Source organism: Phasianus colchicus, chromosome 12, assembly GCF_987193195.1.
Source record: "Phasianus colchicus chromosome 12, bPhaCol1.hap1.1, whole genome shotgun sequence".
Taxonomy (NCBI): Eukaryota; Metazoa; Chordata; class Aves; order Galliformes; family Phasianidae; genus Phasianus; species Phasianus colchicus.
The window spans coordinates 10007363-10034970 of record NC_143447.1 but is presented as its reverse complement, the minus strand read 5'-3'; the positions used below and the strand labels follow the sequence as shown (position 1 = coordinate 10034970).

The following is a 27608-nucleotide window of genomic DNA, read 5'->3' as shown; positions in this document are numbered from 1 at the left end:
GTCAATGGGAGGAAAAATGACAAAGGTGCTCTGTCAGTGAAAAGGAGATCCCCTTATGGGAGGCCACATGTACTAATCCTGTTTGTTTCGCTTGCAAAAGAATTCTTCAAAGTTAAAGCACTCTAGGGATTTATTGAGCACTTTTCAGTCTTCAGCTGGATTTAGCAAGTGAAGCAGTTTCAAAGCCTGTAGATTAGTACTACACAATCAGCCTCATATAAACGGGCATGACAAGGCCCAGCGTGATGTTTCAGGCAGTGACAGTTTACATGATTCTGAAGACAAAGGTACCATTCCACTCACAAAACAAGGATGAAAAGATTGCTCTACACTGTGTGGGTAGAATTGCTTAGGAAGACAAGGCTTTACTCTGCTGCCTGTTGTCAGATGACTCCTACTGCACTTGTGTTCATCACAATGATGCTAACAGGATTGGTGATGCTTAGTAGCTTCTCTACAACTTGGATGCTGCCTTGCTGAATAGTTTAGATTTTCAAAAAGTTATAAAGAAGACCTTCACAGGTGCAGTTTGGGGCATTTTCATCATAAAAAAGGTGTGAAATTCAGTTCCAAGTAAGTGTAACTGAATCCACAGGAGCCTTCAGTGGGTCTAGGATTTCACTACACAATCTTTGTGTACCAAAGATTTTCTCTCACAAGAGCAGCTGAAAGGAGCTTCTAAAGCCAAGACAATCTGTTACCATTTGCAGGCGCTATTAAATTCTGTGTTCTCATGCCTTAGGCAGAAAAACTTAAATCATGACAGGAAGAGAAAAACGTTCATTTTAAGAGTTGTTTAAAAGAAAGACAGAAGAACTATGGAATTGTGGAATATATTTTTTTAAAACTTTCGAACTTGCAAAAGGAGAACTTCATAATTTTCATAATGAAGCAAAATGAGTTAAGGAAAAGCATTAAAAAAAGGTCGACATTTTCTTCTGTTTAATTATTTTCCATATATTTTGGAACTGAGAGAAGTTCAACCACCTCTACCTGTTGTGTGGACTCCTAATCAAGCATAATAATATTAAAATCCCACAGCTAACTCTGAGACATAGAACACAGTACTTTCTCACTAAAACGAATCATCCCATCCCCTTTTTGGGCTTCTTGGAAAGTTGGAGAGAAAGAACTCTCAAAAAGATCAGTATTTAGTTCTTCAGTCATACAGTGAGATTAACTTTAAGGTCTATCTCAGTGTACATGTCTTCAGGCAAGCAGGGAACCCTCAGTTTCCAGCTGGACACTGGATATTGCTGAGTATTACAAAATATAACACATACAAGGCACTAGAGCCAAAGGGCCTAAGTTAGAGGTACCAGTGTAGCACGTACAAGAAGAGTGATAAAGCTGTTCATCTCTCATTGGGTATACTGTCTACATGTACACAGTTTTGTTACCATTTACACCCATAACATTAATATGATGTTAACGTGCTCCGTACATACTTTGCCTCTGCTTTGTTACAACTCTTGGGGTACAAAACAAGTTCAAAGAAACATCATTCTGAAAAACATTGCCTGCCATTTGAAAGACTGAAATGATCCCAGTGCTATAACACAGCACAGATTAACTAAACTACAATAGTTCACTGATTAGCAATCAGTCTTACTTTTTATAGTTTATTTCTATGAGTCTATAAGCACACGACCTTTGGTTTAAGCAGATCGCTTGCAACGACAATAATGTGCAACACACCGAGGTACTAAAGGCTGCTATAAACAGGAACTCTCCCACTCTTCCAACAGCAAAGACTTGGGCAGAATTTCCCATTGTTCAGGAGGATTCAGACTTCATTTTTGGAAAGGAAATTATCTGGATCATTACATTATTTCCACCCTTGTGTACATTCTAAATAAAATAGTTTGGGATGATGCAGTCAGGCTTACAGACTTATCAATAAAATAGAACTTTTTCCTTTTTCCCAGTTACACTTTTGCAGTCAGTTTGACAACAGTAGGATTACTAGAGTGTAACTGAGGACTGAATTTGCACAGTCAACATAGATAACTTTGAAGAAAAACAGTCATTTGTCAGTTAAAATTACCACTACCTGTTTGTAACTATTCACAAAGTTACAGTGAGTTTTAGAAGAAAGAAATTGACTTGGCAGTCTTGGCTAGTTGAAGATTCATGGCTGCAGTAGCAATAGAAATAAATACTTATTTTTCAACGTATTTTTCAAATGAATGGGTGTCTTTTGTACAACATTCTCATATGACTGAAAGTCGTGATGCAAAATCACTTTTGGCAGCAATTTCCCATAAAGGTCCTAGTTTTAGGTAATATTATAAATATACAGTGAACTAGGGCAACATGATAATATGGCATGTCAAATTTATTTGTAGCTGTAGGCAAAGAAAAATGAAGAAGGGAGAACAGATTCAACATAGTATTACAGCACAATAAAAATCTGCTCATTAGGTTTCATAAATTTCATTACAAAGTTTAATGCATACGTTTACATCACTAATACAGGCTGAAACCTGTGTTACAAGGCTTTCAGCAGGAAATTGCTTCTCTTTACAAATTTTCATCTGAAGTCCTTCAAACAACTACGTCAAAATGCAGGAACTAAATATGAGCAGCTACAGCATTCTGCCAGCCTCCTGAACATATCTTTATTATAGGGAATATGGTTTGTAAAACATCAAAATCGGGTTGTCATACAGAGATTAAGGCTGGGATTTTTAGCAGAAGCTAAGGGAGTTAGGCACTCAGCTCCTTTTGAATTTCAATGAGTCAGGAGCATACATATCCCCTAGGCTCCTTTGAAAGTCTCAGCATAAATATTAATAACTAACTTTTAACAAGCATTTGGTCATTGGTTTCAATCATCTCAAATATGCCAATGGCTATGTCCCTTTCCCAGAAAGACCTCTTCCCATGTGCTATTTTTTGGCAATGCTCTTATATGCATAGTATCACAAAATGGATCTTCTAAATTTCTCTCTATCTCTATCTAACTCTACAGAGTTTACATATGCTATTTATTGCTTAGATCTTTGGTGCTCTCTCTTGTATCTCCCTGAGATACTGCATTTTAAGAGTAACAATGAATTCATATCATGTAGTACGACTGATATTACTCAGAGAGAAAACAGGAGAGTCGGAATACAGAAGAACAAGATGCTATGGATATTCTAATCACTCCATGAAAACATATATCTTGCAAAAAGTTAAATGCTGACTCAACAACTGCATTTAAATGAGATCTGGTTTCACTTTAATTACACACTTGAACTACATTTTTCATATCTTTCATTTTTAATTCCAACACTACAGCTAAGCTCTAACACCTTGAGATGTGTGCGATTCTGTGCAGTACATGATGCTGAGGGCTATGAGCCAGCTCAGAGTTGTGCCAGACCACCACCTGACAAGGTGCTCTGTGCATGTGTGTTGTGATGGATCCAAGTTGTCATGCAGTTTTGGAATGGCAAATATAATGCAGATTGTACTTGTGTGGATATTATGCAGACATAAATTATAGCTCTGTATTGCTCCGCTCTAGCTTTTGTATCAGGGAAGCAACTTGCTCCCAGAGTGAAACTGGCCTCAATACAGTGTTCATGCAACTCCTTAGCAAATGTGATGCAGATGGAAGCATATTCCATCACCATTTCCTTTGTTACCTGTTCCTCCTTTCTGTGTACTGTGAGGCATTGGCACCACTGAGAGTGCTCAGATTTATCACTATGGGATGATGGAACCACATGCAAATACCACTCTGCATGTCCTCATCTCCTCTGGCTGAGCCCTCTGGACTCCATTTTCGCCCTTCACAAGGTGAAGTATCAATACCTCATTTTAATAAGAAGGTGTTAGTCCTGGTTTTCTATTATCTTTATTCCTTATTATTTCTCCTGAATGATGTTGTTTGTTACTATTCTTCCTCCCTCAAGCCACTACATCAATTTACAAATTTTAAGATGCAATTCCATTTATCCTTTTTTTGATTCCATAAGAGGGTTCAAACTGTGTCTCACAGCGATAGCTTGCAGTCCTTACATGTATCCTGCTAAACACAGAACAGTTTATCTAACCCACAGTCTGGAAAATCCCGCAGTGCCAATCCCCTACAAATTGTTTCACAAATATGCTCTGTTTTATTAACTGTGCAAACTGGAGTATGGTAACTAATACTACTCTAACAGTCTCAGTTTACTTTCTATTATAACAACATTTCCATAGAACCATATTTTCGTATCCTTGTATGCTCTGCATTTTCATGGAGTGTTACAGGCAGATTTGTGGCTGCTACACATACACAATAACCAATATTGAGGTGAGAAGACAGTTCAGACTCCTGATAGTTCAGTATATCACCAGTAAGTGCAAAGAATTGCATTTGCTCACATTAGGGATAGATTTTGCTTTTTGGAAGCTATAAGAAAATCAAATATTTGCTTTCAAATTTGATTTTTCCATAGATTCAATTTTTGTCCTGTTTAAACTTGTAACTGTGACAATATAAAGAAATAACAACATATAAAATTTAGCATCACAGAGGACTGCGTAATGAGAATCTAGAAAAGCTGATCAAATGTACTTTAGCTTAATAACAGAATCGATACATGATTTCACATTGTCATCTCCAAAACTCAACAAGCTATTCCATGTCCTTAATGAATTTAAACCATTATCTCCATAAATATTGGAGAACTACATTGCCATAGCAAACCACCAGTACACACATGACTGCCACAAAAAGAAAGATAAAGAACTTATCTCCTTTTCGACTAGTATAAGACAAGACAGAAAATAAAAGCATTAGAATGCAAAAGGAATTATTTAGACAGCATAAACTCTTCTCAGCTATTAGGACAGCTAGATGTTACAAGAACTACTTAGAAGGGCTGATGCGCTTTTAAGAGCAGATGAGGCAAATACCTGCAAAAAACACTTCAATTTTAATCTGCCAAGGAGTGGGCTAGGATGCCTCTCCATATTCCCTCTACACACGATGCTATGATTAATAACCAGATCACACGCTAACTAGGTGTGTTTCAGGAGGAAACTGCAGTAATGCAACATAAGTAAGTTAAAAATTCTGCCTCTATTCTGAGGGCAACAGCCCTGATCAGAGTGCACTGTCTGTAGAAGCAGAGCTGACCTCCAGGGAGCTCCCACACCAGTGCTATCTCTGAGCTGCACCTGCATGCAGGCTCAGCCTGCCGCTCCATAGCCTGGCAGGTATTCGCAGTTGCACCACTCACCTTCTGCTCTGTGGGTGCAATTCAGAGATTCCTTAGATTGTCAGGACAGGAAACACAAAATTTCTTCTACAACATCTTTATAACCTCCTGAACGCTGGTGTGGCAAAACTGTGAATGTATTATGCTCAGAGACATGGCAGAAGGGGTACACACCTTTGTAAACGAATAGAGTAAGTCAGCTATGACTAAGATTACTAAGATTCTATTGCATTAAATAGAAAAGATAAAAAAAGAAAAAGACTGAGGTCCCAGAGGAGAAGAAAAGAACATGTTAGAGAATATTTAGGTAATTAAGGTGATTTCAGACAGTCTAGACCTGATGATTTTCATCATAAAATATGCACAGAACAAGCTGAAGGAATCTCAGAAGTGATTATCTATGGGAACTTGGAGAGAAAGAGATATTAAAAGGATAAACCCAGTCCTAATATTAAAAAGTGTGGGTACGTGCTAAGGGCTGTGGGGGGCAAGAGTAGCTGGAAAAATGTTACTGAATAGCCTAACTTCAAATGCTAGGGAAAAAGGAAGTAGAAGTCCTTTGTAAACATCTGGAAGGTTATAAGAAGGCAGTTAACAGCCAACACATTTTGAAAGAACAAATTATGGCCAACAAATCCCATTTCCTTTTGTGACACAGTATGGAGGCAACCACCTAAAGGAGTAGCTGAGCTCTGTCTGTCCCAGGTCTGGCTCTCTTCAAAGCTTCACAGCAGAGAGATGCTTTCTAAGCTCCCAGATGGCACCAAAGAAGGAAGGTCTGCAGGTATGCTGAAGAATGGGAACGGAAACCAAAATTTTGACAAACTGAAAATGTAGTATGGAGATGGAAGGAAAGGGAAAGAAGATAAGGCTGAACAAGGCCAAAAGAAGAACTACGTTTATTCAGGAACAAGCAGAATCAGAAATGCAGGACTGAGGACAGCAAGAAAGCTAGGTAATAGCTTACAAAATGAGTGTGAACCATCTGCATCATGCTGTCCCAAAAAATGGGAACTGCTGCCTGGATTGCATCAGAACTACCCCCCCCAACAATGTACTGTTCTGAGGCCTCAGTTTTAGCATCAATCCTGAGCACTGCAGAGAGATGTGGCTCTATGTCCAGGTGGAGGCCAGTAACGAACGGCATCTGTCTTGGGACCGGTGCTCTTTAACATCTTTATCATCGATGACGGAATCGAGTGCACCCTCAGCAAGCACCCCTGGCCAGCCGGGACAGGGAGGTGATTGTTCCCCTCTACTCTGCTCTTGTGAGGCCCCATCTGCAGTACTGCGTCCAAGTGTGGAGACCCCAGTACAAAAAAGACAGGGAGCTGTTGTAGAGGGTCCAGAGGAGGGCCACAAAGATGATCAGGGGACTGGAGCACCTCCCCTATGAGGACAGGCTGAGGGAGCTGGGCTTGTTCAGCCTGGAGAAAAGAAGGCTGCGGGGTGACCTCATTGCAGCCTTTCAGTACCTAAAGGGAGCCTACAAACAGGAGGGGAATAAACTTTATGAAAGGGTAGATAACTGCAGGACAAGGGGAAATGGTTTTAAGTTGAGGGAGGGGAGATTTATGTTGGACGTCAGGGGTAAATCCTTTACAGAGAGAGTGGTGAGGTGCTGGAACAGCTGCCCAGAGACTGTGGATGCCCCATCCCTGGAAGTGTTCAAGACCAGATTGGATGGGGCCCTGGGCAGCCTGGTCTAGCATTAAATGAGGAGGTTGGTGGCCCTGCATGTGGCAGGGGGGTTGGAGATTCATGATCCTTGAGGTCCCTTCCAACCCTGGCCATTCTGTGATTCTGTGATTCTGTGACAGACTGGAGGCAATCTGGAGGAGGGTGAGAGTGAAAATGACCAAGGGACCATAACCTATGACAAAGAATTTGGGTTGTTCAGCCTAAGGAAAGAAGTGGTGTGTACAGGGGATTTGAGGAATACAACAGCCTTAAACAAGACAAGTGTCAGTTGCCAGGAGGAATGAAGTAACACTTGGTACCAGAGGAACAGAGCATATCATTGTCTGTAATTGTAGGAAGGAAGATTTTTCCTAATAGTAAAGACACTAAAACTTGGGAATAGCCTGTCTAGAGAGACTGGAAAGATCTCACTATTGGAAGTCCTGACTGTAATGTGAGAGGAATGTCTATTAGGGCTGACATTAGTATCCTGCATGTCTTGCTTTGAAGGACACAGATGGACTGGAAGATGCATTAAGGTACCTTTTACCCCATTTATCTATAATTAAGGGATAATTGAAGGATACCATTATTCTATCAATTGGCATGAGATTTCCTAAACCCCAAAGCTTTGTTTTTCCTATAGATCCACAGCTGTCAATAAAATTTTCTCCTTTCCCTTTACAGTTCTAACATATTTCAAACTTAGAAAAAAAATACATCTATTTCTTGCTTTCCAATGAACCGTGGGTTTGATGCTCAAAATCTAGCACTTTTTCTTGTTTTGTGTTAACATAAAATATTTCAAGCTGTTCAGAGATTGAATTTAATCCTCCTTACAATAATCCAAATTCAAATCCTCATTTCAATTATCTCTATATTCTGTAGAATCCCTCAAATGATTCATTGCTGAAGTATTATATGTGTTATAATTTAAAACTCAGAAGTTATGAATGGAAGCAGATTATATCTTATTAAAATGTTAATTCCAGTCCTTTGAGATAATTGTAACTACAAGCAATTGGTTAATGTGTCAGAAATAAACACTGTCAGAAATAATTGAACAAAAATAAGCATATGGACCTCATTCACTTCAGAAAAATGATAGGATAGAATTATAGGATTGATTTTTAGTTGCACAGATACAGGTAAAGACCCTGTCCCCAAAACAATAATTTTGCATACTTCTTTATGTATCTATATTTCAAATTTCAAACTTAATTTTCCCTTCTGTATTTATATATTGAGCTGAAATTCTAAGGCTTGACAACACAATATGCACAGTGCTGTGTGATGGAGTAATGCCATCCTGGCATTAACTTACTGTGACTGTACAACCAATACAGTAATCAAATACACAGGTCTAGAAGATCCCTCTTTGTCCAGCTCTACCCTAAGCAGACAGTGACCAACCAACAGAGCATTTGGTGAAGATTCTGAGACTGTCCTGAATTATCTCACGACAAGTAGAGCTGAAAACTGTAGAAGTAAATATGAAAGGATAAAAAGTATTCTTAACAGTATCCTAGCCAAACAAAATAAGGAGAGAAACAGTAAGATATGGAAAAGATAAGGTGTATTAACTCTGAAGCTGAAATCAACATCTACATACAAATTTACTGGAGACAATTCCATTCAACATGGCATCAAATCCAGATCCATTTATTGTCATGAGCAGCTGCACCACAGTCAATGATATTACTCGTGTGAGTAAGCAGAGAAGCTGACCTTTGCAGAGGTAACAACAGCTTCCAATTATTGTTAAAGTAGAAGTACATAAATCAATCCTACAAAACACTGAATAACGACATATGTAGGTTTTTCTGAAAGTAATGCCTCCTACTAATTTTCACACAGAGTACAAGAGATACAAAGAGAACAATAACACTTTAATAAAATAGTTCTCAGGTACAAAATGCCATCTTTTCAGCATGGTCAGCACCATTTTCACTAGTCATGAACAAAAACCTGCATGTCATACTCATAAAAATCTGCACGAGCAGAGATGACCTGTTATCACTACTGAAACTCACCACCCACAGCCCCACTGAGCTCACATTCACTTTTTTTGTCTCCACAGATGTTCAACAAGTGTTGATGAATGTCAGTGGGTGACATTTTTGCGACTTAGAAGAATTCATTTCCAACCCTTTGCTTCACATGCACTTCCATGTCAGACACCTTTCTATCAGACTGCCTCCCTGCTGCCATCTGTCACATAGCAACAACGTGTAATGAAATACCGGTGAGAAATTTCAGCCTCTACTGCCATATCACCAACATTTGTCTCTGCCAGCATAGGCCAACATAATAAAATAGGAGGCATTACTTTCAGAGAAGATCCCATACGTAGTACTCACCAATTCCCATCAAATGACATTCCATATAGAGGGCTCTGAGATACCACATCATCCCCTCTTGACTGCCTTTTATCAACAAACAAACAAATCAACAAGTCAATGGCCAAAGCAAAAAGCAAGGGCTAAGAACACATTATTGTGATGCATACCAGCATACTAGAAGGAGCAGCAAAGCAAGAGCAAACACAGCATAATCCTGGAGGAGTTAAAGGTTTAAAGCACATTGTTTAGAAATCCACACAACAGAATAGCCCCTGAACTCTAGACTTATTTTAGCATATATTTTTCTTCAAAATCTTCACTTAAACAGAAAATGCACACAGTGTTTTGCCTTTTTCCACTGAAAAGATAACCTTCAGAATGTAAATCAATGCACTTTTGCCCCGGTAATCCAGTCTTGCAGAAAGCTGTCTCCAGCTAAACAATATCAGCAGAAAAAGGCATATTAAGCCTTCACTCTTCAGTAGGGTATTCACCCCAGTGAAGTGCTCATTTTAAATCCATGCTGAGATCATTTTAAATGCTACTGGCACAGCCAATCTAAGAAACATCTGACTGTCTGTCTGAGTTGTTATTTAAACTGGGAACACGTCAATGAAGTTGTAACATTTTGGTAGTTCTAATTATCAAGACTTTAAAAAGGCATTAAATCATTGGGCTACTTTTGCCCCTGAACAAGCCAGTATTGGCATACTTCCTTGTATTCTTACTTGCCTCTCATTGCAGAGGACACTGCAGGAGTGTTCCTGTGGAGGTTTGGAAGCACTCTGCATTGACCAAACGTATGATGGAGGAGACCACAGAAAAGCAAAGTGTGCATTCATACCCCCATCCTCACCTCTGGTTAAAAGCAAAAATGAGAGAAAATGTACCATTCCTCAATTTACAATAACACAAGGTCATAAACATACTGTACACAGAAACATATACAACTCAATATATGGTTCTGTGTGATTCTGCTTCCTGGTACACAGCTTAACAGTCACTGAATTAACACCTCAACAAAAGGTGTATCTTAAAAAAGGGGAAGCAGTTAAATATAAATAAGTAAATAATTATATATATATGTAGCAAGATCTGTAGCAGCAGTGAGGATCTGTACTAGCTAGCAGCTTGTGAGGATGTCATTCTGAAAAAGAGTAAGGAGATCACACGCTTTCAAGGCCAACTGAATTGCTGCCATACTGCAAGATGCTTGAGCCCCATCCCAAGTATAGGAATTGCTGCTCTTACTCTGTTCTGTTTCCTCATAAGATGCAAAAGCCTGTTCTCTCCCACCCATAGTTTGCTATACAAGGCTCAAGGATTTAATAACAGTTTCCTTCAAGCTCACTGTGATCAAGCCTATATATAACTACCCCTCTTATTTACGTTTCAGGATTTGAAATGGCACACCTGCAGTCAAGCCCACACATTTTACAATCCCATAAGCATCAAGCAAAGCTGACTCCATCTGACTTCCTTGAAAGAAAACTGAAACAGTTCTCATTTTTAAAACTTCATATAAAACAAGTGAACTTTTCAAAATGACATTATTCGAAGAGAACAGTGAATCCTAATACAGCGAGACAAGGATTCCTGAGGTCAGAAACATCAGCTTTACAGAAATGTCCTAAGGGATGCCTGAATGTATTAACTCAAGACCTTTAACCTCTCACTTAGGCCCTACTGCCCGTCACTCCACTATCAATCCATTTCTAACATTTTACTTGGCTATGAACTTCTTGGAATGACAAGAGGATGATTCATAACATATAGTAAGGCTTCCAGGAAGCTTTTTCACTCAAGCTACAGGGTAAGTGAATCAGCCTTTTGCTTTCTCCCAGGAACTACTTATCTTCAATCTTTCAATTAAAGGTCAAAGAATGAAAGAAGACAGCTCAGTCATCTATTATCCTTTCCCCCTGTTCTTATTGTAAGCAGCTCTGGTTTTACATAGTTGTGTCTTAACCAGTTTGAGGTTGTTTTCATTGGCAGAAACACAAAAATCATCTCGCAAATTTAAAGAACAAAAGGAAAAATGCACAGAACGATGGCAATTCCTCTTGTGACTCGTTTGGACAGTAGGTTGCTTAGATCCTCCTGACAGAAGCAAATCCAAAGCTTTTATCATAAATTAGCAAATGCTTTTTAGAATGTGAATTTGATAGACTTAACGAGAAGTATCTTTTCCACCTGCTTGGTCAGAAAGGAAAATACAGAAATGGAAAGTATGATTGCTGTTTTGCTTTGTTGTCTGAATTTCAGGGCAGAGGGGAGTTGGTTTTTGATTTTAACAGACATGCACATGGTGAAAAGTAACCAAGGATATGGATTAGCATACTATGCCTATTTCATCATTGCCCTAAGGCCCTGTTGTATCAGCTCAGACGGAGCTCTGGTGGGTCACTGGGCAGACCTAAATCTCATTAAAGAATACACTTGGCACTGAAAGCTCCATGCAGGTCAAAGAAGCGGCTCCACTTGCCCCATGTCTAGCTCAGGCACAAGCCTAATACAAACACAGGGTGATTTTGAGGAGGTCAGAGTCACAAGAGAGGAAAGCATGTGAACAAAAAATAAATGAAGGAAAAGCTGAAAAAAATGGTGCTCTGGTCAAACCACAACAATTTGGGATTTCTTTCGATGCTTTTTTTTCTATGGGAAAAAAAAATAAAATAAAACAAATAATTATCCAGATTAATCAATAAACATATTTTGAGGCACAAAAAAAATGATTTACTTTACCTAACTTGGCCAGTTTACCTGTTCTTTTGTTATCAGAGGATTGTGTTCCTATATAAAATATTGCACCAGAAAGTTTCAAAGGTTTTGGTTTTCTGAGGGGAGAAAATAATGAACTGTTTTGACATTCATAAAAATCCTTTATCTTGTCCCTGGTTGTATTGCTATTCCTCAGAAACTCTAGTTATCGCTGAAATAAAAGATTGCTGAAATAAAAGTGCTGTAAGTGCTTACTGCTTGTAGGTGGGCAAAAGCTGGTTAAACCCCCAAAAGCTTTGGCTCTCTACCCCAGACAGCGCTCATCATTGGTGAGGCTCTGTAAGAAGAGCAGTGGGAGCCCCCATCTCTGTCCTCTGCCACCATGAGTGCATACTGCCTGGATTGGATGGATCACTGTGCTACCTTGGAGAATCACCTCCGGACCCATCTCTGCGCTCACTAACATGGTGCTGTGGCCTGGATGTGCAGCCCAGCAGGTGGGAGTCAGAACCCTTCCCAGGAAGGCTGGCCATTAGAAAGGCTGGAGGCTAGTTCACATTGTGAGCTACAGCTACAGACTCAGGAGAGCTATGATTTACGGCAACATGATCAGCTTGTTTGACAGACGAGCCCATGAAGAATAGCAGGAACCAGCTGCTGAGCACTCAGTGCAGCCTGGCGCAGCACCGAGCCCTGCGCAGGGGCTCAGCAACATCCCCCGCCGCTGTGTCTGCATGCCCAGCTGAACTCATGAGCACAGCCACGCTCAGTTCAAAGGCAATCTTGCATATCTGGGGAGGAAAAAATGATTAATGGTTAATTGTGAATTAAACTGTGAGTGCAAGATTGAATTTCCTTCATGAATGACACTGTGCGTTAGTGTTAGTAGCTCTGTCACAAACCAGCTCCGTTTTGCTTGTTCATTACAAAGCTGATAATGGGACTAACAGAGCATGTGCACAAGTGGCTGCTTTTTGCAGCTCCTGATTCGGGTTCAGCACTGCGTGCCCAACTGACAATGGGAGTGCTCAGGCACAGGCTCCTGATTTGTCACCTGGCTACCCTCACACACTGCTGTACCTCTTGATATAGATGAAACAGAGCGGCTGTTTGTTCCCTTTCAAAGAGGGAAATGTTCTTTTAAATTGGTAAATGATCCTTGGCACAGTTAAAGGAAAAAGTTTACAAAGAAAATGAGTCCTCTCCATGACCTGAAAAAAGCCACATTCCTCTGCACCAGCTCTTCACAATGCTTTATGTGGGTGAAAAAGACCTGAGTGAGGAGCAGAGCCTTAGTGAACTCCCTGCAACCATAGCACAGCTCCCCATCACCTTTCTAACATTTACAGACTTATTTCCTAGATAATTTAGAATCTAATCTGTCCCACACCTACCCTCAGCCATGTGTTCAATTCTATGCACTTATGCTTGTGTATGCATCATTGAGATTTTTGCATTCTGATATCTTTTTTAGGGGTACAATGATTCATTTCCCACCATTTGTTTATCATTTCCCATCATATTTCTTGACCTAGTACAAGCAGTCAATGGAACTGCACATTTACATCACATATGCCTCTGGCTCCTCTCTTTATAAGAATGGCCTTCTTTGAATTGTGTAATTGAAAATAGAAGTTCAGATAACTGAACTTTTCAGAGCTCATAACAACTCTTGACTGATACCCACATCTCATGGAATAGGAATCAGAAGCAGCATTTTGGTCTACTGTTCTTATTTCTTCTACATGTTGTGAGGCTAAGACAGAGGGATAAATTACAAAGATCCTATTTATTACAGTGGTACTGAATTGACCCCATGTCTTTCTGGGGTGCTTTCCAAGTGTGACTTGGCTTCATGCTAAAGGGAGTCACATTATCAGCACTTCACAGGGGCCTGCATGGGGGTTGCAATGCAGTGGTTTCCTCTGTGCCCTATTATCTGAAACACATATCTCTGCACCTTATTTGTCAAAATAAAAAGAAAAATCAAATCAATATCAAATCAAAATCAATATTTGCCTCAAATCTGTGCTCCAAAATCTAAGGAAGCCACCCAATAACCTTGACAGCATTCTGAAGGCCATGTGTGACGGTGGATGTCAAGGAAATGAATGTAAGGAAGTTATCCTAAGGATGAATTATTCAACAGTTTCAAAGGAAATGAGAAAGAAAACCTCAAAAATGCAAGAATATAATCAGCGAATTCATAGCAGGTTGTCCAGAATCAGGCCCAGTTACAACAGTGCAAGAAATATAACTGAATTCAGACAGAAAAAAAAACCCAACAAACTAAAACAAAAGAGGGACCAGAGCTATGGTAAGATAAGCAATAAAGAGTGAAGAATCTTTTGCTGTCTTTCTGGAGTCAGCTTTTTAGTAATCTGCTTTTTAAAATACATTGAATATGCTGGCAAACATCCACACACTTTATATATATCACCCACAGAAGAGTCTACCAGTCTATCATTCTCAATAGGCACTGAAAAGCAGTAAATGTCTCCTTGTTGTGTTCTGAAAGTCTTCCAGGTCCAAGCTATCACTTACACTGAAGGTTATATGACGTTTGAGGAATGGAACATTTCCAAAACAAACAAAACGCTCAGAGAAAAAGTACAGGCTGTGGATACGTCGTTGGCTGTAACAATGCTAAGAGGACTCTAAGAAGAGAACAAGGTGTTATTCAATTGCTGAATTATTACCATCATTTCAGTATGGGCATAAAATTACATCTGACCACAGGTCAGACGCACCACTGTCTGGAGCAGAGTGTAATTACACCAGCAGTTTTCTTCTTCTTAGCATAGCCCAAATACAGACCCACTAGCTCCTGCAATCTTCCACATGGCTTTAATTTATCACATCTTGCTAAAACATTTTATTCTTTTTGATAATGAACACCAACAATAAAGACAGCAGCTTCAAAGTGTACTGTCAATCCTTTTACCTTAATAGCTCATGCAGACACCATAGGCTTCTTGTCAACTTTCAGAGCTCTTACATGCAGAAAAAAGGCAAGGTTGCTCAAGAGAGTCAATCTCTATTAACAGGGAAAGGACTAGCAGCACATTATAAGAGAGGCTTGTCATTGCAAAAAAAAACCTTCACGTTTTCTTGGAACTGAAAAGTGACTACGTACTATTTAGATATTCTCCACATCACAATCACTGAGCTTTCCTCTGAATGCATATTTATATAGCAGGTGGCATTGTTAGTGAATGAAGAACCATACAAATGTTGAGTGACTCACTTTCCTAAATATGAAGTTGAAAACCCTTTGATCAGACATTTTCTGCTTTGCCATTCCATTTCGAGAACAAAGTAAGAACTACTTGTAGCAACGTGAGCAAGCAAGGCTTTCACTGAGTATTAATGAATTAGTGTTTTGCTGAGCAGCTTTGTATCTTGTTCTTAGCTAGTGTTAGATATGAATGGCAGTGACAGCTTAATATACACTTTCCCAGATCCTGAACATTAGTGTAATTTGAGGGGTCAGAAAAATGTTTTTTTTTCATTTTTAAAATACAAAGAGGAAAATATCTTGTTCTGAAGATGGATTATTTATTTATTTCTTCTTTTAACACATAAAAAAGTAGATGTGGATCCTCAGTTATACTTAGTAACAGTGGGCATGAAACAGCCTAGGAAAGCACCCCAAGACAGTTATTTAACATTTCCCGTGATATAAGAGGCTGTTTGGGAAGCATACTCCCAGCCAGCTTCCTGCATCCTGCCAGCCACAGGCAGAGAAGCTGCTGGGTGTGCAGGGGCACATGATACTGCAAGTAGACCCACACCAGCGGTGCCCTGCAGGACTCATTAGTTAGCAGCTTTCTGCAGCTCTTTCAATGGCTTCTCCCCCTGGTGATGTTGGAAGTCTGAAAGAACACGCATGCTAAACTCCTTCCCCATCGTTGTGAGCCGCCCTGAGATTTTGACTCTCCACGCTTTATTTGTAAAACATCAGTGACCTGTTTCTCCTGTTGCCCCTTTCAGAGAGGAAGTAATTCCGTGGGTGAGAGAGAAATGCTGTGGCAGATGCTGAGGGCTGTTTCCAGATTTTTCTTTTCAACATACCTTTGTCATTTTACACTTGTATTTCAATACGGCTTACCTGCTTTTAACTTTAATTAACTTCTACTACTAACACTTCATATATTGCTCTGAGTTTGAGGGCATGATAGGCAAACATTACTATAGTTAAGCAGGTGAAAAATATCAACAATAAGCAGGGGATTTATTGTAATCAGTCAATATGCTCAGCCTTCCAACTGCTCAGTACTTTATGCTCCATAATTACATGGCTGCCACAGTGTAGCCATTCAACAGTGTTATAATTAGTGAGTAATTAACTGAAGAATTTGATGACATGCTGCAGAGCACAAAGCATGTGTGTTGTTGATAGCAAAAGAATTCATCACCTGTCTTTGTAACAATTCTCTGAAGCCACCATGAAAACCCATTTTTTCTCATTTGTGTATTTCAGAACTTTCTGGGTGCTGTACAAGATCAAAGACATTTATAGATGGTTGAGATCACAGCAGTTAGGCACTATGCCGTTATTGATATCAGCCATATTTAGTTGCTTCTGTGAATCTCAGCCTTACGTGTACGCACGTATAAAGCTGTTTCAATACATCCATGCACACAGAGCTATATATCTCCCTCTATTGGTGTGTGTGTGCATATATATATATATATGTATATATATATACTTATGCCTGTAGGATTAAAGTTATGTTAATATAGCTGAACAACAGTAAGCAATAAATTAAAATAGCTATTCTGTTAGAAAACTGTCTTGTTAAAGGCAACTTTTTTTTTTTAACATTTGTAAATTAGTAATATTCATCAACATACCTAATGAAGTTACAGTAGCAGAAATGCAGAGCAGCACAGAAAGCTTGTGCAAGCTTCTGAGCAGGAGAGATGTGAAAAGGCACAGGGAGGTCCGGCTGATCCCTGGCAAGGAAGTGCAGGATGTACGTGGATAGTAGAGAAGGGCTGCAGTTTTCATGCCAGATGAGGGAAAAAAAATCTGCATGAGAAAAGCTGAATGCCACCCTGAAAGCTGCTTTCCGTTTCTCGTGCCAAGTCTTGGCCTCTACATAGGACCAGTGACATGTTTCACTTTGATATTTTCAATCCATTGTTTTTCTGAACATGATTTTTTCACAGCTTTTTAGGCTATCCAAGTATTCCGGACCATTTAAAGGCTCTTCCTTATTCTTTTGTTAGAACAGCAGCACTGCTCACTGTGCATGTCTGTACATAATCTCCAGTAATCTTTGCCAGCAGAGAGCTGGAACACCTCCCAATTGTGTTGTCTTTTAAGAGAATTATTTTACACTTTTTGGTTGTGGTGCCTAAAATGTTTAGTCACATATATATTGGAAAGACAGACATTCCTTACGGAGTGACTGTGTCAGCTTGAATTCAACAGAGCAAGCTATGCGAGCTATTTGCTCTCCTGAACTGAATAAATGAATAAATAAATAAATAAATAAATTCCTCAGAAAGCTATCAAACATTGCAAAGCAGTTACAGATGTAAACACAACAGCCTATAATTTCCCAGTGAACATCAAGTTGGAACAGCGTAGGCGGTGCTAAAAATCTACCTGTGACTTTCTCATGAAGCCCTCGTTACTGCAGCCTCAATTTTGGATTAGTCAGGAGTTCCTAAAATTTACTGCCATATGAAGGGAATGTGATCCAGCGCAATACCATCTCATCAGACGTTTCACAGGCTGATTTAGAAAGCCCTGACAGAGATTTTAAAGCAAACTTGGTTTGGTGGCCTCCTGACTTCAGGAGATGTAACTGTCCTACTTTCACCTTTTTAGAATACAGATTTTGAAATTAATGATGACAAACTAAACGTTGGTATTTTGAAAAATTTACTCTGCAGTTTGTAAAGCTCTGGCCATTGCCATGGCCCTGGCGCAGCCCTCAGGGCAGGTTGGACATGCTGTGCCAGGCCAATGGGCTGGCATGCCTCCTGCAGCAGCTGGTATTCTGAGTTGCTTTCTGCCCCACGGTACGGTCAAAGCCCCCTGACCAGATGTGTTGCCCACGTAAACCTGCAGTGCACCTGCCTCTGCCTTGGGCACAGTGATTGGATGCATAAAAAAAATTGCACTGAGCCCTCTGTTACCACAGGTGGGAACATGGTTTGGGGGAAAAATCACGTTTCTTGCATTTAGGAAGCAAATGAGCCTGCTGTGTGTGAGGGATATCAGCAGGGCAGTGTGATAAGCAGATGCCTAGTTTATTTGCAAAGCAGATTCCTCAGGAAGCCAGGCTGCCCTTGTGCTGCCCAGCACCACGCCTCAGCCTCACCTTCCTGATAACCCGGCAGTGAGAGAGATTGCAGCCTTGTTCTCACTCTCCTTTACAATCTCTTCTTTGCTGTGATTGCCAAGAGGAGGACCTATCTGGTAGTACTTAGCAGGATTTCCTGTCAGCTTTTCATATCCGTTAGATACCAGAATGAGATTGAAACTCGCCTGAGAGCCGTCACACAGAAATGACTGGTCAGCTCTGGTGAGAACCTGAGTCAGTCAGATTTTCACCAGTGACACAGAACCAAAACCCCTCAGCCATGCATTCCCCCTCTGCCATTTGCAGGAGATGAAGGAAGGATGTTTTGCAGCTGTTAATGGTGGCCTAACAACCTCCAGCAACCACACCGAGGACAGGGCTCAGAGCAAGGGCCTGCACAGCCCCTGCCTGAAATGCGCACACAAATTGAAATGCTTTCCCCACAGCACGCTGGATTTATCATAGCTTCTCCACAAAGCAACTGTCGTGTGCTTGCAGGCTTTTTGGCTGAGTATGAAGCTGACCTTAATTGTTTATAGGTGTTTCCAGATTAGGGAGAAAAAATGCCGCCTATACAATTCTATTAGCAAGCTAATCAAAAGAGAGCACAGGGTCTGACGGCACTGGAGCTCAGCAAGGAGGAGCACTTGGCCATACCTAATGCTTCACTGAGGGGGCAGGGTGTATAAATGCAGCAGTACATCAATAGCAGGTGAATCAATTGATACAGAAATTAGATGTCATGTACAGCAACTTGGCCTTTATTGCTTTTCCAATATAGCTCATCTTTTGCTCTCTTCATTACCATTAAATAATACTTGGGAAGTAGACCTCTTTTGCAGTTTCTCTATTTAAAAGGTGGACTTTTATTGCGCAGATTTTTTTTTTTTTTCTTGACAAGAGTCGAGAACATCTATTTGCGTTTATTACTTTGGGTAATAAAGCATTTAGGGAAACAAATGCAGAGGATACTGCTTTAATCAAAATTGATAGCACTGAAATCTTCAGACAACAGCAGTGGGATGCTGACAGAACTCCAAGTCTTTCAGCAGCTCAGTCTGCATCAAAACCAAGTAGCATTGGCTACAGAAGGTAGTGAGGAATTTCTGAAAGGTTTCTGTCATGGAACTGACAACATGTACGTCTTATTTTTACTTAGAACACACATGTCTGTGGGACAAGGGGGACTTTTTTACTGTCCTCAGGCAGGTGGGAGATGCTGTCCTTTCTGCCAAATGAGGGTAAGAGCTGCAGTGAGCTCAGGCACTGTGCCTTGTTTTTGTCTCCAGTAGGTGGACAGGACAGCTGTCCTGTAAGTATAGGCCCTCTGTCCCAAATACATCATTTTATCATAAAGTTGGTCTTTAGTACAAAGTTGACTTAGACAGTCTAAATGTCAGTTACATATTATATTGTCTGCTTTTACAAAAAACACACCTGTTGAGTGGTTTTTAACATCCTTAAGGCCCTTAAGTCAACCAAGCCTAATTTCTGTGATGGTACTTACATAGATTGTAACTTCTGTATTGTGTGTTGTGAACCCACAGAGTGCTAAAGCACAAAGTGCTCAGAGATTACAATAATCTTAAAAAGAGTATCCTCACTCCTAAGCATCATTATTGAAAGCAACAATGCATTTCCCCCAGTGACACACAGTCCCTGTGCCTTGTTGAGGTGCAGGGAGGAAACAGGAGAAAGTCTTGCCACAAGTCAGGTGCCAAAATCCTATGCCATCTCCTATTTTCAGCTACTGTGACTCTGAGGGAAGAATATGGACATATATAACATCACTTCTGGGTACCTGGATGTGTTAGAGAAGCAGAGATGGCACCCAGCTTGTCAGTTCCTATTCCCAGTTGTTTAGGTAACAATTTTCCACAAAATCTGCCTTGCCAGTGTGAGAGGATTTGGGAAAGAATAATAAGCAGGCATCAGGTGAAAGTCATTACACCCTCAAGATCTTCACAGTGGACTCACACAAATAGGATGTAAGTATTAAGGCAACTACATCTGTGATAAAGCTCACAGCATGCCCATGGAGGGATCTGACACTAGTCCAGCTATTGGGTCTTGTAGAACAATGCAACTCTAAATCTTTGTAATCCCATTATGGAAATGAGAAGGGGAAACAACCCTGCCTTAGCCTAAGTCAATGTCAATGTCAATTTCTAGTGACAGCTTTTCAGCAAAATCATCTTTTCTAGGACTGGCAAGAAAAGAAGAGCTACAGGGCAATGATACATCCTCCAAAGAAGGAGACTACACAGACAATCGGAATGTACTGTACTAATTTTACCACTTACAGGGAAATCTGAGCTGTAACCAACAGATTTTCAAGGGCTAAAGATACACAGACACAACTGAAAGTTTCAGTGTAAGAGGTGATTTGTGAAACTTAGTGAAGCTTAAGTCATGTAATTTGCAAAGGATCTATTCATTTCTCCTTTTTATGTGAATTTATTCTTTGGTTGTAAATTCACCTACAAGGCCATATGAAGAACAGGGCAATGTGCTGTACAGTGAAGACGAATAAGACACGGATAAAATTGCACTTAAAAGTATTAGGTCTTACCTGAAACCTATTAAATGTTTAACATATCCTTGAACCCATCTATAAAACAATATTAATTTCTCCCTGTTTTTCAGGAAAAGACTTATGGGCACACTGAATGAAGACAGTAGAACCTGTGGATTCTCTTCTAAGAATTTCAGCCTCAGACTTCAAAACCTTTTTTTTTTCTTTTTCTTTTTTTTTGTAAAAATTTACTTTTAGAGAAATGCAACATCATATATAGAAAATAAACCAAATGTCTGCTGAAAATACCAAGAACCACTTATCCTGATTCATTTGACTAGCTTGCATGCAGCAAAATAAATCAGATGGATGTCCCACCCATGACAACCAGAAAGGACATTTTTCGAACCGTATGAGCAGCTCAAATGAATTTCAAACTGTTGAGGGAAAGGTGTATGTAAAATCCTATTAGAAAATAATGGGATTTTATGTGCCTACTGTACTTCAAAAGACAAAAGCTCCTGTACTTCATTTCTTTACCAGTCATTTTATCTTAAGCAATCTCTGAACCCTTTCTGAAGCTCTGATGGGTGGGCTGATCTCATTTAGTCATATTAGCTGAGCACTGACAGTGCTGGCAGCTCAGACTGTGCACTCCCTCTGCATATTTGAAAATTTTCTCCCTTTCTCACTTTCTAAAGTTGTAAAACACATTTATTTCAGCTTAAGATCATTATTTCTTTCTTTTCAAAAGCTATGCAGACTGGTAAGATTCATTTCTCCCTCCCCACACCCCAAAAACATCATCAATTTTTTTTGTTCTATCTAGAGGAAAATCTACACGTTCACATGAGCAAACTCCAACCTTAGCTCTCAGCCAGCTACATAAATCTACCATGCCTAGTACTATAACTATGTGCCACATGTGCTCTATACTGATGACATAGTGAAAGGCAGTTAGTTTTGTAACTCATCAAAAAACGGCATCAATGTTAATTAGGATTAGTATATGAAGCCATGACCTGGCATGCTCTCTGATTCAATGAACACACTGATGTTACCACTCCTAAGATTGCTCTCTCACCGTAGTGGATCTTCTGAGAAAATTGCCCTGAGATCAGCAAGCAATCACGTTTATGCTATCTCAGCACCAGTTGCAGAAGTACCAGTTTTGAAATGAGAACAGTGAGAAGTAAATCTAAGACTGCTGTCCTATCTTAAAGGGCAGTGTACCTTACATCCTGCAGGAAGATCTGCCATAAACAGCACTTAACAGATCAATGAGAAACAGTAATTTCTTGTTGCTCTTAGCAATTTTCTTCTGGTCAGTATCAGTGTCTAAGGTATGCTTCTACATATGCAGTATCCGTAAAAGACACATAGCAGCCATCAGAAAGTTACCCAGAACAGAAAAGGAAGTAGTCAACCTTCTACGAAACAAAATTTCACCACTGTTCATTTCCTGTAGATATTCCATTTCCTTAGCTTCAACATTTGAAGGACATTAGGATTAACAGCATCGCTTGTGGCAAGACACTTCCATACGAATGACACCATGGTAATGACACTGTGCGTGGAATCCATTAGCACAGGCAGTGCAGAAAACAACAACAATAACAACACAGGGGATCATCCCTGATCTAGGAATGGCTCTATGCTTTCCATCATAATACACAGAAAAACCAAAGTACTGTGCACTGCTGACACACACACCTATGCCAGTAGGATGTGTCACGTCAAGGAGCATGTTAAATACAGTATTCTACTTCTCCACTGCCTGTGACATGTATTATGTGTCACATTCCTACTGGAAAGTTTAGTCTAAGTCTTACTATTATTTTCTTCACAGGCATAAATTAGACGCTGTACACATATACTGCTCAAAAGACTGTGGTTGGTGTGCAGGGAAGAAAAAAATAATGTTTTCCTTCCTGTTCCAGTCTGAAGAACTGTCTGGAAGGGATAACAGTAAACCCCAATGAAGTGCAGTTAAGAATATTTGCCTTTGGAAGTCCTGGAGCAGAGGTCAGGCTACGTGGTAAAAGGGAAACCAGAAAACAGTATGTAAGAAACCTGGAACATGAGAAAAACTATGAACATCCCCAAGAAATGCAGAGGTATCTGGGGGACATAGCACCAAATCTGCCCTGGAAAGCAATTGCTAGAACAGAACTTCCCTAGGGAACTAGAGTTCTGCAAATGCCTATTTAAAGGACACAGCAGAATTTTTTGTAACCCATGGAGAAAATGAAAGCTAATAGACCAAAAACCAAAGCTGCAGGAAAGCCACCCTTTTGTCCTTAGCAAGGATAAGTTTGTCTACAAACCTTTAATTCAGTTTTTCTCACCAACTGAATCTGAGTTTTTCTGTTTAAAGAATTCCCCTGTTGCCATGTATTATTTTGGTGTTCTAATAAAATGCAGTTGTAAATACTGAGGATCCTTTTGGATATTCCCACTTCCAAGAAACAGTCAGAATGGACCACTGCTGTGCTCGGGCCATGTGGGGTGCTTGTCAGAACTGGCATGGTTTGCTCCGAGCTCTGCACAAACCAAGAAGCAAAGGAGATGCAGATGGAGACCACGTGGGTGCGTCTGTGCTTGGCTCACTCCAAAGCACTCATTTTGAACACCTCAGCTCTCAAGCTCTAGTACTAAAGGAAATTTGCTTGAATTACACTATGTTGCTTCAACTCTTTTGAGGCCTAATCCAGTGCCCACTGAGATGAGATAATTCCCATTGATTTCAATGGGCTGTGAATTACATCCTTTATTTTCTTTTTAAAGCTCTTTTTATGTTCTTCTCTTCTTTATCACAAGGCTTAAACCTGCATTTTCCCCCAAATCACAAATCCTGCTGCCCATGCACATTCCTCAATTGGATCATACTTGCTCTGAAAAGCAGTGCCAGCTGCTCAGGACGCACAGCCAGCCTTCATCACTCCTCCTGCACTATCTGCTTCATTAAGAAAAACTGACATTTCACATTTCGGCTGTAACATACCTAACCAGATATTTATTATACACACGAATAGCACATGCAGCGTTCTCTGTCTCCTACTCTACAGTGTGGGCTTTTCTGACGATAAGCCATTTTATCATTCTTTCCAAACTCAAATGTGCTGAACCATTTTTCAGGTTCTCTCAAGCATGCTAATTGCAAGTGGGCTTTATTAGTACTCAGAATTGAATTTGCAGGAAACATCAGTAGATGTCATGATCAGTAATGTGTGATCAATGCTTGACCTTTTGCCTCTAAATTTGATTAAGTGGCATATAGCTGAACAAAAAGAATAAAAAAATCCAACAAAACACCAAACAAATACCAAAACCCAATAGACCAACAAACCAAAAATGAGAAGAAAAAAAAAAAACCCAAACCATCAAAACCTTACCAAAACCAACCCCACAACAGTCCATGTAACAACACAGAGGCAATTCTCTTCTATATTTGGTGGTTCTGATGCTCTGCATTCCCATGCCCATGTTGTTTTGATTACCAGGTTCCTGGGAACACATGCCCAGATCCAGCAAAAAAATATAACTACATGCCCAGACTTCTGTTGTATCAATAAAACGTGCATAGAATAAACAGTGTGGAAAAAAAAAATGTATCAGAACTGCAAAAACTGACCTCACATTTTAGCAAACTTTGACTCATGCTTAAAGTCAGCACAGATCCATGCCCATCCCAAGTCCTGCTCAGTCTTTTAGGGGCACATTTCAGTGGATCGTGACTGGGGGCTGCATGAGGACCAACAGAAGGAAGGTCTGAGCCATTTTGTTGAACCTGGCAGTTTCTCCACGAGTGCTGAGAATCAAAAACTGCTAAAAGCTCTTCAGAGACTGCTCAAATTTGGTGTGGCAGCTTCTGTGTGGGCTGGCTCCTGGCATGGGACAGTGCTAGGACAGGGACAGCTGAGCTCCTGATGGGTCTCAATGCTCTGCCAAAATGAATGGGCATGGGAAAAGGAGAATTGTGACAACTTGTGCTCTTGTCTTGAGCAAAATATAGCTTTTGACAGAAGTCAGCATGGCCTCACAATGGGAAGTTCATCCCTGCGTATTTTTCTGAGTGCTAGAGTTATTGCACAGTAAAACCTTAAGTTTGGCTTAGTTTCAACCCAAACCAAAGACTGTGGCAAGGTTTTCACTTGACCTGAAAATAAACTCAGGTGTGAGTAAAATTTGGCTGAAAGCTCTGAGGATTTTTTCTTGTATGGACACAGCACCACTCCAGGTGCCAGTCCTTAATTGCAACGTCCCCAACAGCCTAATCACTTCAAGTCACTCTACAGTACTGAGCTGCCAAAGAAAACCTTTTCTGAACACCACTCTTTCTGCACAAGTAGCAAACTTTGCAAAGTCCCAAAGACCCTGAAGTCCACAATATTGTAAAAATCCCAAAATGTTAGCAAAGCTGCCCAGGCAAAGAAAAAACAGTTTTCAAAATAGGATTCATGACCCCAGATGAATTCAATGCCATTTAAAGAAGGAAAAGAAAACAAACCTACATGTTATTTTTCAACTACAATAAAAAAGAACTAAGTCTGCTACAAGATTTGCACTTAACCTCCAGGGTTCAGTACACAGGGCCCTGCAGCACTCCAGTGGCACGCAAGTGTCCGAGGATAGTCACCCAGATCTCATCACACGTTTGCACTCACCTGCAGGAGATCGCAAGTTCAGAGTCTGCCACATTTATTTACTTTCCTGCCTGTCAAATTGATGCGAGTCTCCTTCTTCTGCCTTTCAATTGCTGTCATCTGAGCACATTGAATCAATTTCAACTAGTAAACTGCATTATGTTTGTACCTAGCTACACTCCGGTTTTGTTTTCTGCAGATTTCTAAGTTCATACATGATATTTAAGTAATAATATACACCAGGCAGATTGAGTGATTACTGTACTCCTCAGGTATTCTTATGCAGTATGAAGCTGAAGGCCAGAATATTCTGCCACCTGAGAGGTGCAGTTAATCCTGTAGAAATGCATTGAGTGTGATGTCTTCTATAACAGAATTCATGATCATAAACACAAGAAGACAGGATCTGATATTAGGATAATGTCACTGCCAACCAGTCAGAAATGTGACTCTTAAAAACTTTTCACAGGGTAGAAATAACTGCAAAATACAAATTGTCAGGATTATGAGATTTGGATTTTTGTATAAAGTTTGTCAGAAGCACTCGGACCATTTTACCAACATAAGATGATGCAGTCACACATTACCCAATTGCAGAAAGATCATCAAGCCATTCTGCAATAGGAGGAAACTGGTAACAGGAACAAAGAAGACACAACTGTCCAGCTTCCAGAATAAGATGCTGCTGATGAGAAGTGAACAGATTAGGCTTCTTTCCTTCTCCACTCAGCACAGCTATTGAACAACAGTGGACTATCAGCTTTTAGCCAGTTTCCAGTTTGGCTTGACATCAGAGGTGCTTGCTGCTTTCAGCGAAGCCCCAGCCTGTTAGCAAGCAACTCCGGCCTCTTGGCAGGCAGCTACTTGCAACAGCTTTAATAGTCTTCTGCATCATACAAAGCAAATTAAAGAAATAGTTCCTCCCATTTTGACTTTAAATACTAAAGATGGCCCCTGTGTGCAACTCTACTACTGAAATAGCAGTCAAATTACTAAGCGTTTATTTTATGATAATAGCTAAAACCAGATGAAACAGGATGACATAGACTTAAGGACCCTGCATAAACACAATTAACTCATTAATCCAGGTATCTTCTAATCAAACAGAATGATGAAAAAGAATAACTCATTTATTTGGTTGATTGTTCAACCGAATGTGTTTGTAGATATTATACAGTCACCATTCCAGCATGAGGACATTTTGTAGCCGTGCCCCCCATAAAGCCAGGATGCACTTGTGGCATCAGGGCTTTTGGGCTGCCTGGTTTAGAGATGGTGCTGTTGCTTGTTTCAGCAGCTGACACAGAGTGATGCTGTTTAGTTTAATGGAATTCAACATCAAAGAGTGGAGTTTACGCCAGTAAACAATTTTGAAAGTTGAGGCACATTTTATCATTTTAACTTCATTGCTTTTAAAGGTCTTCTTTTCATTAGTGGAAGACAAAGATACTGTATCTTTTTTCATGCTAAGCTCCCACTTTGTTTCCCAGCTTATCTTTAGCTCCTGCCAATATGTATAGGCTGAACAGATGCTAATTTTCCTAAATCCAAATTAGTACAGACAGTAATACAAGCACCTTGTCCTCATTCCCTTTCTCCCCAAAGATTACTAATAAGGAGTCAATTGCTTGGCTACTGATTGTACCACGTGCTCTAATTACTTGTTTAAATGATGGCAAACACATTAAATGAGTATTAAACAGTATTCCAATCAGTGCTTTTTGAAGAGAGAAGGACAAGCATTGGAGGCATTTGTTAATCATTAAACTAATCCTAAAATTAGCATGACTTTTGAGAATTTTCATTTTGCAAAAACACCAACCTGAGTGAAAATAAAAGCTCAGAACAGCTTTCAGAGCAAAGAGCTCTAAACAGGTCAGTTTACGTTCCCTTCTGCCCAGGGGACATCTGGGGGGAATGCTAATGTAATGAACCAACAAAACCACAGATCTGCCTGCTCCACAGGCTCAAAAACAGTACACATCCAAGCACCAAAACATACTTTGGTTTGAAAGGCTGTAGTGAAATACACAGGTGTCACACAGCTTGCCTACATCAGACACACGGATTAGAGCCTCAACCCAAACAGCCACAAAGCACAGCCCCAGCAGCTCAGGCATGTTTGCACGGTGACTCCTGGCACACAGGCATAGCCAAGTACGCCGATGTGGGAGTTGTCCTCCACA

The 27608-nt window shown here is 40.1% G+C and overlaps 1 protein-coding gene across 12 annotated transcripts in view; it reads right to left on the bottom strand.

Annotated features, from left to right (window-relative positions):
• The window catches only part of SEMA6D (semaphorin 6D), a 610984-nt gene that overhangs the window by 254724 nt on the left and 328652 nt on the right, over positions 1 to 27608 (bottom strand). The gene's annotated exons all lie outside the window — the stretch shown is intronic.